The sequence below is a fragment of the Scleropages formosus genome, chromosome 2 (assembly GCF_900964775.1).
Source record: "Scleropages formosus chromosome 2, fSclFor1.1, whole genome shotgun sequence".
In the NCBI taxonomy this organism is placed as follows: domain Eukaryota; kingdom Metazoa; phylum Chordata; class Actinopteri; order Osteoglossiformes; family Osteoglossidae; genus Scleropages; species Scleropages formosus.
In genome coordinates, this window is record NC_041807.1 from 29,694,938 (window position 1) to 29,712,412 (window position 17,475).

At 45.0% G+C, this 17,475-nt stretch overlaps 3 non-coding genes and 1 pseudogene across 3 annotated transcripts; 3 read left to right on the forward strand and 1 right to left on the reverse strand.

Moving 5' to 3' along the window:
* Positions 1-557: 557 nt before the first annotated feature.
* LOC114909922 (uncharacterized) lies at positions 558-761 on the reverse strand (annotated as a pseudogene).
* Positions 762-3,914: 3,153 nt separating this feature from the next.
* Positions 3,915-3,986, forward strand: trnae-cuc (transfer RNA glutamic acid (anticodon CUC)). The gene has a single exon. It is a non-coding gene; the product is annotated as a tRNA-Glu (tRNA).
* Positions 3,987-10,264: 6,278 nt separating this feature from the next.
* LOC114909923 (U2 spliceosomal RNA) lies at positions 10,265-10,455 on the forward strand. Its single transcript, XR_003797476.1, has one exon. It is a non-coding gene; the product is annotated as a U2 spliceosomal RNA (small nuclear RNA).
* Positions 10,456-11,627: 1,172 nt separating this feature from the next.
* Positions 11,628-11,825, forward strand: LOC114909920 (U2 spliceosomal RNA). The gene has a single exon (XR_003797474.1). It is a non-coding gene; the product is annotated as a U2 spliceosomal RNA (small nuclear RNA).
* The last annotated feature ends 5,650 nt before the right edge of the window (positions 11,826-17,475 follow it).

The window sequence follows — 17,475 nt, forward strand, 5'->3', positions numbered from 1 at the left end:
TTTTTTTTTCTTCAAAAAAATACCAAGCCTGCCACACAAGCCACCGCAGTCCATCCGACGTCAACTAACACATCTGGATAGGAAGAATACGGAAGCAAAAAGTACACTTATCGACTCTGTTGCGGCACTCGATACTATCGTCCCCCAGGGCACGAGTGTCGAAGCAACACGCCTCGCCTGAACGCCACCTTTTCCACGGGGGTTCCGGGCCCACCGACCGACAGACCTCCCGCACTCCACGCGTCATTCGGGCTGCGTGTCCGCGCACTGCTATATAGCCCGGGTACCCAGGACCGCGTAGCCAAGCGTAACATCAGTACCAAGCTGGCTGAAGAGAGCACAGTCGAGGGCCTGATCTCCGCTAACGGTGAGACAGTCTACAGGGGGCAAGAAGAAGTGCGGCAGCTCGAAAACTGCTGTGCAACCAAGTACAGCATTGAATGCGAGCGAGCGAGAGAGAACGAGCGAGGCACCAGACATAATAAATAGATGCGGAAAAGTCTACAGCCAAGTAGGCTTTACATGACTGAACTCGGCGACAAGTTCATTGCGAAGTCTTATTTTCCACCGCCTCCGTTCCTGGAGATACTGCAACACCAGGTCGATGCGCGGAGTGGACGGCGCAAGCCCCTATTCCATCTCCCTGTTCCAAAAATCCATTTAATATATAATATGGTCCCCAGATAGGGGACGTATCAGATATTAAAGTGATAAGAACAGATTTTTTTTTTTTTTTTTCAAACTTTATTTAGTAAAGTTATCAATAATACACAACCAAACAACACATTAAAATCCACAATCCAACAAACCCAATACCATTTTCCTACAGTTGGTCAACAAAAGTTGCTAAGCAACCATTACATAAAACACATTATCAAAGCAAAGTCTTTCCCATGACAATTCCTTTCTGACATCAAGAAATACAACTGACCCGTGTCTTCCCCACATCAACATACCCAGAAAGACTGTCTCCCAGTAGCAGCTCAGCTGAAGTCATCATCTTAATACATGCTTCCTTCATACCACATAAAATACTTCTAAATCACAGCAGAAAACTTGATCATATCCCTAAAACCAAACAAATAAATACAAAACAGACATACACGTAAATAATCAATATAAAACTCAGTGCACAAAATCACATAGTAAAACAAAGCCATTAAAATCTATAAGTAATACTTATACAAATAACCTATATAAGTTAAAAGTGTTAGTTAAAAGTGCACAAACCCAAACCACTAAAATCTGTGAATAAATATTGCACAACTAAAAAAAAAAACCACACAAACAAATATAAAAAATAAATATACAAAGGGGTAAGATACAAGAAAGTACAATATGTTTTAAAAGAATGCAGTTCCATAAAGCAAACATCCATCCTCAGGGCTTCAAACACATTTATCCACGAGGTCTTTCCATCTGTCTTTTGCCTCGTGGTAGCCCCAGGCAATCCGATCCCGCTTTATTCTGAACTTCAGTTCAGCTCGAATCTTCAAAAAGACACCGTAAGCTCCCATTTTCAACCCCTTTCGGACAAGGTTAATACGTGCATTCCACAGTTCTTTCTTTGTCAAACTCACAATCAACCAAATCCTACCAGAGGTTGCCTTACTTGCCTTGGGGGACAGTCCCTTCATGATATTATCAAAGGTCAATGCTATCTCGCCGTCTAACTCTCTGCACAAGGGCTCAACCAAAGACCAGACCGTCCCGGCATAACCGCAATCCCAGAAAACGTGCTTAATCGTTTCCGCACCCAAACACTGGGGTCGCGGGCAGTCGGGACGTCCGGTCAACCCGTACCTGTAAAGTTTTTCCATCACGGGTAATCTATCGTGAAGACACTGCCAGTTTAAGTCCTGCAGCCTATTGTCAAGCCCTTTTGGCTGAATTCGGGCCCAAATATCTTCCCCAAGGCCTAACATCACTCGCGTTCCCCTCCCCTCCAACAAGGCATTATATAACACCCTGTGCTTGAGGAGGGTATTTGCGTCAGTGTCTCTCGGAATGATCTTGCTCCATTTCACCATCTGTTTGTAGTGATCCGGCAGAGACTCGGCCTTTGGTCCAGCATTGGACCACGAATTCACCAAATGGCGCAATGAGAAAGACAGCCAGAGGCGAATAAAATGTTGGTGCGGGTGCTCCAGGGGAGCTGCCAGACGGGAACAGTGCTGCGCAAAAAAAAGGCAATCAAATTTTAGGGGGAAATCAGGAACTCCCCTTCCACCCCTGTCCCTCCCTAGATACATCACCTCCCTCCTCACAAACTCATGCCTTCCACCCCATACCAAGCCGAACACATCTTTCACAAATCCTTTCCTTAAATTGCGAGGCATGGGGTAGACATGAGCCAAGTAAAGTAAGGTCGGGAGGACATCAACTTTCAAAATCAATGTTTTACCCAGGAAGGACAGGGACCTTGCCTTCCACAACCCCATCTTCCGTCTAGCTATTGTGAGACGCTCCTCCCAGTTGACCCGGGCTGCTCCTTTCGAGAGAAAACTTACACCCAGCACTCTGAGGGGACCTCTACAGAGCGAAAGGCCACCAAAAGTGTCTTCTCGCGCTCCCCAGAATCCAAAGTACTTTACCTCCGTCTTCCCGAGGTTGAGCGCCGAACCCGAGGCCCTACCGAACGCCTGAGTCAGGCGCAGTGCCTGGGCGAGCGAGCGGTCAGAGCACACAAACAGGACTGTGTCATCTGCATACTGGGCCAACTTAACAGTCCTGCCACCACCTCCTGGAATGTGCAACCCATCTCTTGAGTTGGGCGTCGGTTTGGAAGAAGCCACCTACCTAATGAATAAATGTGAATGTGAAGGGACACATAATGGAAAGCAGACAAGGGGAACAAAGGGAGACAAGAAATTGACTTTGAGTATGAAAACCGTTGCTTAGCCATTCATAAAAGCATCCCTGAAAGAAGGAGCACGGGATTGGCAGCAGAGTTTAAAGCAGCCCCTGACTGAGCACGGGGAATACCATCTATGCCAGGTGTATTCTTCTTTGATAACGCTTTTAATCCCGTTGCTGAAAGAAAGTGTTCGAATTGAACAGATTGTTCCTCTTGCAGAACTCGATCAAACGTTCTCTTGCCTCGCTCCTGTTTGTCAAATCCGTTTTCTCCAACCACTTGGCCTTCTTCATTTCCTCTGACCTTTGCTACTGTCACATGTGGAGATTGAGAGGATGCAACAGAATGGCCATGGCACTCAGCAGCATGGAAATGAAGGGCTACCCCTGATGGAAGAGAGCAGGGTCACAGAACCGGCTGACACAACCGTACAGACCATGCGAGTCATGGCCGGACTGAATACAGTTAATCCCCAGACCCAACTTCTCCCACTCACTGACAAACTCCCTTTAGAACAGATGCACGCCGATGTCAACACAGCTCTACTCATTACCACCATCACAGAAACCAATGAGCTTGTATGTGCCACTGCAACAATAATCTTGGAGATGGTGGGCTATAAGATCAAGATCGCAAGATGCAGAGATTGCCCCCCTCCCCATGGAGAAGAAAGCGGGATTCCAAGATCAAGGAAACCCAGAGTGACATTCGCCAGCTAACAGAGGTGCAGAAGGGTGCGATGAAAGACGCGTGTCGAACATATCCATATACATTTACGAACGAAAGCCCCCTAGGACAATACCCCCTTTGGACCGCAATGAATAAGGAAGGCATTTATAAGTATTGTATTGTAGCATACATTAATACTCGTAATTATATAAATTTTCAGCTCACTGTTTTACAACACAAAACATGTCCTTATGTATCGGTGTGATATAGTAAATATACAGCTTTTGGATGCTCAAAATGATATTCAAATTAAATTGAAGCAAAATGATTGTCCAGTTGTCACACAGAGAAGCATGGGTAGGGTGGGGGCGAAGCCCTGCACACATCCTCCCTGGTGGTCTAGTGGTTAGGATTCGGCGCTCTCACCGCCGCGGCCCGGGTTCGATTCCCGGTCAGGGAAGGTTACCTTTAACAAAACGGCCGCACCGAAACAGTGCTGCGTACACCCTTTCATTCCTTTACACGTACCACGGGAAAGGAAAAGTACCTTCACACGTGTTGGGAATAACGATGTACGCATCGCTGCATGCCGTGTTTGTCGGTCGCTACTCCATACTATATGTTAGGCAAACACAGAGAAGGCTTTCAAACTGGAAGACACATCTGCCCGCCCGCAGTCAACAGAGGGCGAAAACATTTCATTTTGAAGCGACTCTACCTTTCAATCTGTGCTGCGGAGTCGAAATGCCTGGCAACAAGGCGGCCTACATTCCGGCCTAGTATTATAATGGCATTCCCTCTGAAATTTCCCCCAAAGAAGCTGTAGCCACATGATTGATATTTGCTTTGGACAAACTTTGCAAAGGCTTCCGACAGTATATGAGTACAGATCATGATCATGTACCGAAATGTTTACACAACACAAACGCCTAACTTCTTGGAATCGTACGCAAGCTAAAGGCGTTGTCCCGCTCCACGTCTCTCGCCTTGCTTGAATGATTTCCATCGTCCATCGTGTGTCGCTCTCTACTACTGTATATTTGCATCATTTATTCTTTCGGCACACGGTCTAATGCGAAGCGACGCACGACTCGACGCATTCAAATGGCGATTCAACGACCGACTGTTGTGAAATGCGCTTTTCTTTACCTGGCTGGACTCGAACGTCGCTTCGGAGAGAAGAAGCGTGTAGGAGTAAATCCAAAAGTAAAATTGCCGCTACAATAATAAACAATAATGTCGGTTCGCGATTTTCATTAGGTTGCGGTGGCCTACAGTAGTAAGACCTTTCTTATCATCATCATCATCATCATCATCATTATTATTATTATTATTATTATTATTATTATTAAAATAACGGATGTCGAAATCTGTGTTTGTGTACCGGCGGTCTTCTTGTTGCATTTGAACGGGGAAATTGCTGTATTTGGAATGATGAACGCTCGAGTTTTTATTTATTATTGCGGAGCAGAAAATTGGTTGTCTTCTCTAAGATGTTCGTAGGTTTCTTTTTCTTTTTTGTGTTAAATTCGCAAACGTTTCGGGATGTTAAGCCTGGTCTGCAGGTTGAGCTGTTTCAAGTTCTGTCCTTTAGGGTCCGGTTTCAAATCAGGCACGCACACTAGTCTACAGGGGTCGGGTTTGGCGATTTATTCTGTAATCTGGCATGAATCATACTGTTCAGCACAGCAGGATGTTGGAAATGTGGAAATTTAATTTTATATAGTGATTTGAACTTTGCGCAATATATTATGTGGAATCTCACACGTATATTCAACGTTCAAATATCATGTGATTTCGAATTGCCTTCAGACCGTGTATTCAGCATGTTGTTCACACTGTGTTCTTCATTTTTTAAAGAAATACTTGTAGTACTCTTTTTTAAATAGTATATTAGAATTTCTGATGAAACCAGAGCACAAAACAGAACTGAACAACTTTTAACCTGCTAACTGAACTAGTGTTATCTTATCATTCTTTTCTTATACCATACAAAAAAAAAGCATTTTGAAACTGGAAGACTATATACGTGAAGTTAACTGGGTCACTGGAGATGTGATCGTTTGAATGTGTAATCAGTGTTACAGAATATATATAATAATTGGCAACAAATAAAAGCAGTGAGTGTTTCAATGAGAGACGGACAGCACCATTTTGACGAACTTGTTTGCTTGCATTTTGTTGCAATGGAAGCGTGTTGTAATTCAGTTTCCTCCAAAAAAGCTCTGTCCTCACATTTGCTTTGGACAAACTGGCTTCAGAGCAATTAATGAAAAGTTAAATAACAAGGAGCAGCGGAGAGCGAGCGCGGAAATCATGTCCGCCCGTGTTTTCCCCCCGCATAATAATTCCTCTAGGCCCTGTTGAGTTGTATGAATCATGGGCAAGTAACTAACTGCACTTGTATTCACTGTAAGGTCTTGTCTTGTGTCCCTTGTCCCTCTTGCCTGATGATGTCCATTGTGTCGCTTCACATTCATTCGGCAGGCGGCTTCCTCCAGATGGACGCCCAACTCAGGACATCGATTCAAAAGCTGTTTCAGCACTAGTTTCAAAGACATGAATTTTCACACTATTCGTCGCAATCATGCTGTAACGTGCAGGTGACATTATTTCATCTAAATTAGTTGTTCTCCAATTGGATTTACCTCCGATTTGTTTAAAAACTTACCCCGCCGGAACATCAAAAAGTGCATCTGAAACTCCTCCTCTGCTGTGAAATCGCTTCTCGGACCTACACTATTATTAAAGGTTAAGGGTTTTAAAGTCCCAATTTTTGTTCCTGTAGGGCATAGCCGTTTTTAAACTCCGATGTTTTTTCCACTCCTTCTTGTTGTATTCGGAAAGATGAGTTTGTGCTTGGATGAGTGAAAAACCTCTGCCGTGTTTGTGAAGAGAAAGGTTTTGATGATAAAATCGTTTGGATGTGTTTTTGTGCTTGAGCTTTTGAATATTGCAGTATTTTAATAGAGTGTAGGACAATACCGTTTTGGTCCTAGCTAGGGGGTATTGTCCTAGGGTTTGTTGTTGTTTTTTTTTTTTTTTTTTTTTTATCTGGACCCAATGAATTCGTGTCTGGTTGCAAACAGTTATTTATTCTGCCTTAATAGACGTTTTGAAATTACGTCTTTCATTTATGAAAAGTTAAATAACCTTATTCGATGAAATTACAAGAAAATCAGTTGTGAAATGCACTTTTTTTTTTTTTTTTTTTTTAACCCCGACCCGCACAGCGCTTCCGAGAAAAGCATCTGCTAAAATAAGGGGGTGAACTGGGATGTAAATTTCCACTGCAGCGTAACCCTTCGTGGTCTTTATTGTGTCGCAGTAGCGAACGGTACAGCGGCAGGGTTGCGTTCTTAATTATTCGTTCCTGTCGGTACTTCTGTCTGCGTACAGCTCTTGCTGAACGGAGAAATGACTGGAATATTGACCAATGACTAATACTGGACTATTTAAAAAGATCATGAACTCTAGAGTTTTATTGTGGGACCAAAAAAAAAGGGTTTGTTGATTAGTAAGCTGTTGGCGAGTGGCAAGCGTTTTTAAATGTTTTAGAGCTCGTGAAGCCGTTTCTGCTCCATCTTTCTTGTGCGGGCTGGTTATAACGGCGCCCTTTCAGTGTATCTGGGTTGGGGATTTATGCTGTGAGAAAGTTCCAGAACTCCGCCAAGGATACGTACGAGATACTACAAACTGCAAAAAGCGCCGGGGAACACCCAGAACACAGTGTGTGTGTGTGTGTGTGTGTGTGTGTGTGTGTGTGTGTGGGGGGGGGCGGTGTCTCGGTGTCTCTTGTATGATGAAAAAGAATAGGCCGAGGACCTCGCCTCCCCGCCCTCAAAGGCAAAGGCAAAGGCAAGAAGGGTAGAGCTCAAGGCCATCCTCAGGGAGGAATCACGGTGCCACCGCGACCCGCGTAAGCGTTTGGACAAATCGTCATGGACCGCTTTGGCACAGGACAGCTTCAGCCTCGTCAGTGAGTACAGTTTCGATCACTATAAATAACTGTGAGTCCTTCGCTTCGACTCTGCGTGTGTGTTGATCGTGGGTCGAATGTTTTTGCTGAGTCACGAGGTCAACTTGTTGTGTACGGTTAGGGCAGCAGCATGGCATTGTCCTCGTGTACAGCATCGGTGTTTGGCTGCATCATCATTCATGTAGTCTAGGTGTGCGTAACATTGTTTAAACCACAAAATGTATCATCATGTCGTGTATATTTAAAGAAATGTATATCCTGTAGGAGGCCAGCGATGGAGACTGTCTGTGGTCAGTGTGTCGAGGGTGCGACTGTGAATCAATGCGAAGTGAATGCGGACAAAGACCACACACAGTGCAGTCAGTTCCGTGTGTTTCTTAACGGAATCCTTTTAGTTCGTTTCGTCCGCTTCTGTTCTGTCTTTTTTCTTTTTTACCCCGAGTTGCTGTTTTTATCTGCGACACCGAAGAAACCCGGGCTGGTGGGACACCCCGGGGTCGCCGTTGTCCCTGCCGCTCGACCGTCGCCGGCCGGAGGACAAAACAACAAGCCAAGCGCCGCCGGTGTGTGATAAATGTTTCGGAATGAGCACGAGCACGAGCACTTGTGTCGGAGCCGAATCGCGTCGTGCTCCATGGACGACAAACGACGAAAGCGCTTTTCACGGACGGAACTGAACTGTCCACGCCGGTACAGCGGCGACCCTGCAGGTGGGTTAAATGCCCCGGCGTAGTAGGCCCAGGAGTCCGAGATGGAGGCGAACGAACGCCACTGACTGAGAACCTCGCTCGCGTAGCCTCTGTTTCCGCACATGTAACTCTTTCCTCGGGAACAATGAAAATGTTAAGAGTAAACTTTCAGGCTGCCAGTCAGTGTCCTCCATGATACTACATTCAACCGGGTCTCTGCGTCCCCGTGCTTGTCTCTGCTGACACACACAGTTGTTGTTTTGTTGGCTCAAGCGAGAGAAATTTTGAATGGAGACATTACTGTTCCACACAGTGAAACAATAAAGTTTTCCTCGTCGGCAAATATCGTGATCTGTTCATAACAATTCGAGTTCGGTGAGTTTAACACAAACAAACTTAGGACGCGGCTGCTGTGATTTGACCTTCCCTCCGCCGGTGGCAGCAAAACTACGGTCAGCACCTTCACTTGGTATGCGATTATTATAACTAATAATAATCTTCACATGACACCTTTGTCCAGTTTACAGCGTTTTACACATTCATTCGGCTGTTTTCTTTAATTCGGCCTAAGTGCCTTTGTTCAAGGGTACTACGGAGCGACAAAATCTGCTTTGCTCCGAATTGCCGGAGGGGGGCAGCAAAAACAAAGACGGTACTTTCATTGTCTGTTCGACGAATACGGTACGGTGAAGTTCTTGGGCTACGGTGCTCTTTTCCTGCGCTAATATAATATAAGAGAAATGATACGATGTACAGTAGCCAGGGAGATAGAATGTATGGAGTGGGTATGTCCGACTTCAAGAGTAACGACTATTAACAGTGCAAAGGGCGGCGGTATCATTCATTGTGCTGCAATAACTTAACGGTACCTTGAAGTGATTCGCAGCACTTGTACGTTTCCCGTTAAACTCGCAACATTAGGCGAGCAGCTTAAAGTGATGTACCGTGTTATACATCAGGGTATTTTTTTGTTACCAGAACAGTCACAAACACCTTGAAGCCGGGCACTACAGATTCGGGTAACAAGTCGGCGGGGAATGAGTACACTACAGGCTGACTTCAGACAGAGTAGTGTAAAAATGTGTAGTTTCGTGTTTTACTGGAAATCTCCATGCGTATCCATTATATGGGTACAAAAATGGGTGTATTGTTACTTTGATCGTGCATCATCATCATAGCAAAAGATGAAACGACTACTTAGTGGTTTGGAGTCCTATCCGTCTTGATGGTTTTGGAAAGTGAGGACTGCGGTGTGTATCATGGCAAGGTTTCTAACCAATGGCAATGCCCTCAGTCCGGACGTGTTACAGTTATGTGTGATGGAGCTGACATCCCACGGATGAGTCGAGTCCAATTCCGAGCCAAAGGCGGTTTTCTTTGCACTCTGTCACGTTCTTAAAAGTCGGCATGATGATTACGAAGCACCGCTGGAATCAATATCCAACCATGAATTGAGTGGATTAACGGCGATTATCGTCAGATTCCTTCCGGAAGTGCTCGTGATGTGTATTGGGCGCTTCTTGTAGCGTACAAATGCAGACGGACGGAGCTCTACGAGTGCGCGCGCGACCACTCCGCGCGCGCGACCACTCCGTGCGCGCGACTTCTTCGCGATCGCAAACTGACCGCTAACGCGGAGTTGTGCGCTCCTTCGCCTTCCCCGCCCCCCGCAATTTGACCCCAGTCACGTGGCAGTGTACTTCCGCAATTTATGTGAAATATTAATGTGTTTGTTGTCATTTTTTACTTTGCAAGTTAGTTGGACGTTTTTATTGATACACGTTTTACTTTCGTTTGTGGTTGCCGACAATTATGATCCGGTTGAAACGTTTCTGAAATTGCATTGGTGTGCGTCACAGCTTATGATAATATGAACGAGCTCGCAGTGTTTTACCACTGGCGTACTGCACGAGAATGTGGCATAAAATAAAGTTGCAAGATGCACATGACAGCTTTTGACAGCGAATTCATTCTTGCTAGGGCTCTGCTTTGGAAGCGGCAACAGCGAGTCCCCTTGGTCCGGTTTTATATGGCCGAGAAGGCGGTCCTCAGCCCGTTCCGTGTCTCAGTATCGCTTCTCGGCCTTTTGGCTAAGATCAAGTGTAGTATCTGTTCTTATCAGTTTAATATCTGATACGTCCCCTATCTGGGGACCATATATTAAATGGATTTTTGGAACAGGGAGCTGGAATAGGGGCTTGCTCCGTCCACTCCACGCATCGACCTGGTATTGCAGTATCTCCAGGAACGGTGTACCCCTCCCAGGGGGGAAAATGTCCTGTTAAAAAACAGAAGCGCTCATCTCTTACTAAGAAGTCTCGAGTGGTGCGTCTCATACTATGTTGTCGCTTTGCGTGAGCGTCACGTATGTGGCTTTATGTAGCTGTTGTATCGAGGTTCTTCTTTTTCTTCTCGCGTGAAATGTGAAAAGCGTGTGATGAAGGGTTGTTTCTTGAGATATAAAGAGTGTTGAATGAATGAATGGATCAAGAAGTGCTTCTTACGCGCCTTCGCACTGGCTGTCGTTGTAGGGGCGACCTGTCAAACTGCAACACTTCGTCAACCGACCGCAAGGTGGCAGCAGCGACGTGTGTGTGTGTGTAACTGCTAAGGGAACATGTTGCGCGCTCAGGATGGATCGCATCCCTTCTAAGTCTTTGTGTCCAGTTCGTTTCCCAGTGCTGGAATCAAAGCATGGCAAGAGTTCCCATGGTATAGCGCTCAGGATTCCTGGTCGTGTGGTTTTTCTCTGCTAAACCTTGCTTAATTTCACCATGAAGTTATGAAGATGGACATCTGCTTTTATGGAATTGCATCTCTTTGAAATATTTTTTTGTACTTTCTTGTGTCTTAACCCCTTCTATATTTATTAAATTTCTTTCTTATATTTATTCTTGCTTAATTAATACGTGTCCATTTTATGTGCATGGTATTTCGTTCACAGAATTTAAGGAGCCTTTGTTTTCGTTTGCTTACCTTGTGGACTTTTACCTGGTTTTTGATATCGATGAATTTAACTTATCATATGTGTATGTGCTTTTGGTGTTTATTACTTTGATCTTATGTTTTAGGGGGTTTGGCAATGTTTTGTAATCCTGAAGAAGTATTTCATATGTTTTGGAGATGCATGTATGTGATATGATGTTTCAGGTCAGGCTGCTACTGGGGGACGGTCCTTTCGTGGGTATGTTGGCGTGTGGCAGATGTAGGCCAGTTGTACTTTTTGAAGCCAGAAAGGGGGTTGTTTTCCTTTTTCTGACTTTTGAATGTATGTATATGTATGTGAATGACTTTATGTTACTGTATTGTGACAATGTATTTCATGTAATGATCTCTTGGTAAGTTTTGTTGACCAACCGTAGGAAATGTCGTTGTTTTTAATTTGTTTACTTGTAAACTTATTGACATTTGTGTTTAACTGTGTATGATATTAATATCTTTATTTTAATAAAGTTGAAGTTAAAAGAAAAAATCTGTTCTTATCAGTTCAATACCTGATACATGCCCTATCTGGGGACCATATATTAAATTGATTTTTGGAACAGGGAGATGGAATAGGGGCTTGCTCCGTCCACTCCGCGCATCGACCTGGTGTTGCAGTACCTCCAGGAACGGAGGCGGTGGAAAATAAGACTTCGCAATGAACTTGTCGCCGAGTTCAGTCATGTAAAGCCTACTTGGCTGTAGACTTTTCCGCATCTATTTATTATGTCTGGTGCCTCGCTCGTTCTCTCTCGCTCGCTCGCATTCAATGCTGTACTTGGTTGCACAGCAGTTTTCGAGCTGCCGCACTTCTTCTTGCCCGCTGTAGGCTGTCTCACCGTTAGCGGAGATCAGGCCCTCGACTGTGCTCTCTTCAGCCAACTTGGTACTGATGTTACGCTTGGCTACGCAGTCCTGGGTACCCGGGCTATATAGCAGTGCGCGGACACGCAGCCCGAATGATGCGTGGAGTGCGGGAGGTCTGTCGGTCGGTCGGTGGGCCCGGAACCCCCGTGGAAAAGGTGGCGTTCAGGCGAGGCGTGTTGCTTCGACACTCGTGCCCTGGGGGACGATAGTATCGAGTGCCGCAACAGAGTCGATAAGTGTACTTTTTGCCTCCGTATTCTTCCTATCCAGATGTGTTAGTTGACGTCGGATGGACTGCGGTGGCTTGTGTGGCAGGCTTGGTATTTTTTTGAAGAAAAAAAAATCTGATTTGATTTAAATCAAATTTAATTTTTTTTCTCCAAAATCTTGAGCATCCTCCTTTGCGCTACAGGTTTATTTTAAGAGCAGGGTTACAAGTCTATTTTTCTTTCTGGAAATGTTTACAATTGTTGGCAAATAATTTCTATTACTGTGTGTGTGTGTGTATACACTGAAGAAAGTATTTGCCCCATCCCGATTTCTTCTGTTTTCCTGTATATCGCATACTAAATACTTTTAGATCTTCAAACGAAATACAGCGTAAAACAAAGGGAACCTGAATAAACACATAATTCAATTTTGAATTTTTATTTATTTTTTTATTGAAGCAAAAAGTTATCCAACACCTATCACCCATGTGAAAAAGTGATTTTTCCCCCTTAAAATCTGGTTGTGCCACCTTTAGCGGCAGCAAGTGCAACCCAACGCTGCCGATAACTGGAGATCAGTCTTTCACAGCGCTGCGGTGGAATTTTGGCCCACTCTTTTTTGCAGAACTGCATTAGTTCGGCCACGCTGGAGGGTTTTCGAGCTTGAGCTGCCCATTGAAGGGCCTGCCACAGCATCTCAATTGGGTTCAAGTCAGGACTTTGACTAGGCCACTCCAGAACTTTAATTTTGCCTTTTTGAGCCATTCAGAGATGCACTTACTCATATGCTTTGGATCATTGTCTTGCTGCATAATCCAGTCGCGCTTGAGTTTCAATTTACGGACCGAAAACCAGACATTCTCCTTTAGGATTTTCTGGTATAGAGAGCGGAATTCATATTTCCCTCAATTATTGCAAGGTTCCCAGCCCCTGAAGCAGCAAAGCATCCCCACACCATCACGCTGCCACCACCGTGCTTGACCGTAGGTATGCTGCTTATTTTTGTGGAATTCGGTGTTTGGTTTACGCCAGATGTAACGGGACCTCTGTCTTCCGAACAGTTCCACTTTCGACTCATTAGTCCACGCAACATTCTCCCGAAAGGTTTGAGGATCATCCGGGTGTGTTTCGGCAAAATTCGGACGAGCCTTAACGTTCTTCTCGCTTAGCGGTGGTTTTTGCCTCGCCGCTCTTCCACGGATATCATTTTTGCCTAGTGTCTTTCTGATAGTGGAGTCATGAACAGTGACCTTCATTGATGCAAGAGAGGCCTGTAGTTCCTTCGATGTTGTCCTCGGCTCTTTCGTGACTTCCTGGATGAGTCGTCGCTGTGCTCTTGGTGGAATTTTGGAAGGTCGGCCACTTGTGGGAAGGTTCGCTACTGTGCCAAGTTATTTCCATTTGAAGATAATGGCTCTCACTGTGGTTCTTTGGAGTCCCAGAGCCTTTGAAATAGCGTCGTAACCCTTCCCAGACCGAGGTGTTTCAATCACCTTCTTCCTCATCGTTTCTGGAGTTTCTTTCAGCTTTGGCATAGTGTGTTACTGTGTAAGACCTTTTAACCGACTTCATGCTGTTGAAAAAGTTCTATTTAAGTGTTGATTTGATTGAACGGGGCTGGCGGTAATCGGGCCTGCTTGCGTCTAGTTCAACTGAACCCCATTATGAATGCAGTTTCATAGATTTAGGGAAATCTACTAGGGGGGCAAATACATTTTCACGCAGGCCCAGCTGGTTTGTTCAGGTTGCCTTTGTTTTATGTTAGATTTTGTTTTAATTTCTGAAACAATTTAGTATGAAACAGAAGAGATCAGGATGGGGTCGAATACTTTTTCCGCAGCACCGCGTGCATGATTGTATAAGCGTATTCACGTATATTGATTTATGTGACGCTTTACTGCGAAGCGACTTGTAACGTTAGGCTACCTGCAATTATCCACATATACAGCTGGGTATTTTTTTTATTTGAGCAGCCTAGGTGAAGTATCTTGTTCGAGGGTGACATTCGAACCGGGCACCTTCGGATCCAAAGTAGCAGCTCCAGCTGCTCTACTGTCGGCTGAGACCTGTACTCCGGTGTATGTATTTGAGGTGGACGATAAGATGCGAGAAAAGCAGTGAGCATGTAGCCCCCCTCTCCCTCTCCCAATATAGATAGTGTTACACAGAGTGGCATCAACTTGTAACCACGCGGTCACTGGATCAAGCCCCACTTTCTGCTGCTCTTGCAGTACCTGTAAGCGCAGTACTTTCCCCAAATTGTCCCAGTAAATGTGCTAAGCCTCATAAGTGGGTAGATTGCCGTAAGAATGCCGTCAGACATGAAAGCATCAACTAAGTAACAAATAATACACACACACACACACACACACACACACATTTTCAGAACCGCTTGTCCCTTACGGGGTCACGGGGAACCGGAGCCTACCCGGCAACACAGGGCGTAAGGCCGGAGGGGGAAGGGGACACACCCAGGACGGGACGCCAGTCCACCGCAAGGCACCCCAAGCGGGACTTGAACCCCAGACCCACCGGAGAGCAGGACTGCGGTCCAACCCACTGCGCCACCGCACCCCCTTGTAACAAATAATATTCTTGAAGAAACCTGTACGTACGGAAAAAAACAAAATGCTTACGATAACGGACCCAGAGAACAGCAGAAGCCATCCACTGAAATACCCAGATACTTACAGGACCTGATGATTCCCTACCACTCCTCTTCCTCTGGCTACCTACTCATCCCCTTTGTGAAGGGTCCAGTTTTTAAAATCTGCAGGTTGTCTGCTTTGGCCTCGGTGTGGTACAATAAGTCAGGAATGAGACAAATTGGGTCAAACTACTGTTTATTGGTAAGGGGCGTATTTTACGGAAAAGGAACGCTGTTTCCCTAAAAAGTTGAGAGAAAACATCCTACCGAATTGTAATCTCAGGATCCAGTCACTTTCACTTGCTCTTCTAAATGTTTCTTTTATTCTTGGAATAAAAATAGAAGTATGCTTGTGAAAGATGCTACGTGTTGGAAAAAGTTACCGCGTTCAGTACACATATATCCAGATACAGTATATCAGGGGTGCACAACTCCGGCCTCAGAAGGCCAGAGTTCTACAGGTTTTAGAGGATGCATTCTATTCTAGTACTTTTAATTAGTGCTGACACATTAAGTAGCGGCTGAAGGGATGCTGTCAATATAGCAATCAGGAGCTGAGAGTGGAAAGCCCACCCTCCCTTGTAACCCATGAGGCCCAGAATTGTCCACCCCTGTTGCATACAGTACATGCACATGATAGTGTACAGACAACATCAGAAACTATAAAACAGACTGCAGTGAAAAAAAAAAAAAAAAGAAAAAGTTAAATTGAGAAGTTTGGCTGTGAATTCAGCACACTTGGCTACATTCTAAAGTGTAACGAAGAGAACAATACAACGTAGAAGTTGAAAAGACAAAAAGTAGCACCTCAGTGTAAAAAGACAACGAAACAAGTACGACTTAAAAACAGGGTTTTGTTGTTATTTTATGGCAAAATTACTAACCTAAGCTATGTTGAAAAGGTAAGTAAATCACAGTAAGTTCTATTCTAGACATCCTTCTAGTTTTCATGTTTGTTTCCACTGAAATGCGTGTATCCATACTACAAAAAAGTAAACTGATATATTCTAGACATCAGACACTTGAAATGTGCCATAGACCAAATATCTTTATATTTTAAGAAGCTCAAAGATACAGTACTTCAGTCTTTGCACAGTGAATTATAACAATGTACTATCCCCAAAGAGACAAAGTATACTTTTACATTCCACGTGTATCAAAAGTAGCTATTCACGCTATACCAGCTGAAACTGTAAACATTACTTTCCAACAACGAAAACATAATCTCTTCATTGCATTCTAAAAACTACACGGACGTGATTCCGGAGACCGAATGGAGCACTGATCAGTATGATGAATTTGGGCCGAGCTAAAGCTGACAACGATATCCTCAACCGCATCTGCATGGAATGGATCGATTAAACATGCTCACCTCTCATTTACCCAGTTTAATTTCTAGTCTTCATTTCCAGGAATATGTTACGTACTGTTAACTTTTAAAATCAGTGACGGTGATGTCAGTAGCCAATATACGCTCGCCGGCCACTTTATTAGGTACACCTGTTCGACCGCTCATTAACGCAAATATCTGATCAGCCCATCGCATGGCAGCGTCTCGATGCATTTAGGCATGTGGACATGGTCTAGACAACCTGCTCAAGTTCAGACTGAGCATCAGAATGGGGAAGAAACGTGATTTAAGTCACTTTGAACGTGGCGTGGGCGAAAATGCCTTGTTGACGCCAGAGATCAGAGGAGAATGGCCAGACGGGTTCGAGCCGATAGAAAGGCAACAGTAACTCACGTAACCACTCGTTACAACCGAGGTATGCAGAAGAGCATCTCTAAAAGCACAAAACGTCGAACCCTGAAGCAGATGGGCTACAGCAGCAGAAGACCACACCAGGTGCCACTCCTGTCAGCTGAGAACAGGAAACTGAGGCTGCAGTTTGTGCGGGCTCACCAAAATTGGACGATAGAAGATTGGTAAAACGTTGCCTGGTCTGATGAGTCTCGATTTCTGCTGCGACATTCAGATGGTAGGGTCAGAATTTGGCATAAACGACATGAAAGCATGGATCCGTCCTGCCTCGTATCAACGGTTCAGGCTGGTGGTGGTGGTGTAACGGTGTGGGGGATATTTTCTTGGCACGCTTTGGGCCCCTTAGTACCAACTGAGCATCGTTTAAACGCCACAGCCTGCCTGAGTATTGTTGCTGACCATGTCCATCCCTTTATGACCACAGTGTACCCATCTTCTGATGGCTACTTCCGGCAGGATAACGCGCCGTGTCACAAAGCTCAAATCATCTCAAACTGGTTCCTTGAACATGACAATGAGTTCACTATACTCAAATGGCCTCCACAGTGACCAGATCTCAATTGAGTAGAGCACCTTTGGGATGTGGTGGAACGGGAGATTCGCATCGTAGATGTGCAGCCGAGAAATCCGCAGCAACTGCGTGATGCTATCGTGTCAGGATGGGCCAAAATCTGTGAGGAATGTTTCCAGCACCGTGTTGAATCTACTGTATGCCAGAAAGAATTGAGGCAGTTCTGAAGGCAAAAGGGGGGGGGGGGGGGGGTCCAAGCTGTTACTTGCAAGGTGTACCTAATAAAGTGGCCAGTGAGTGTAT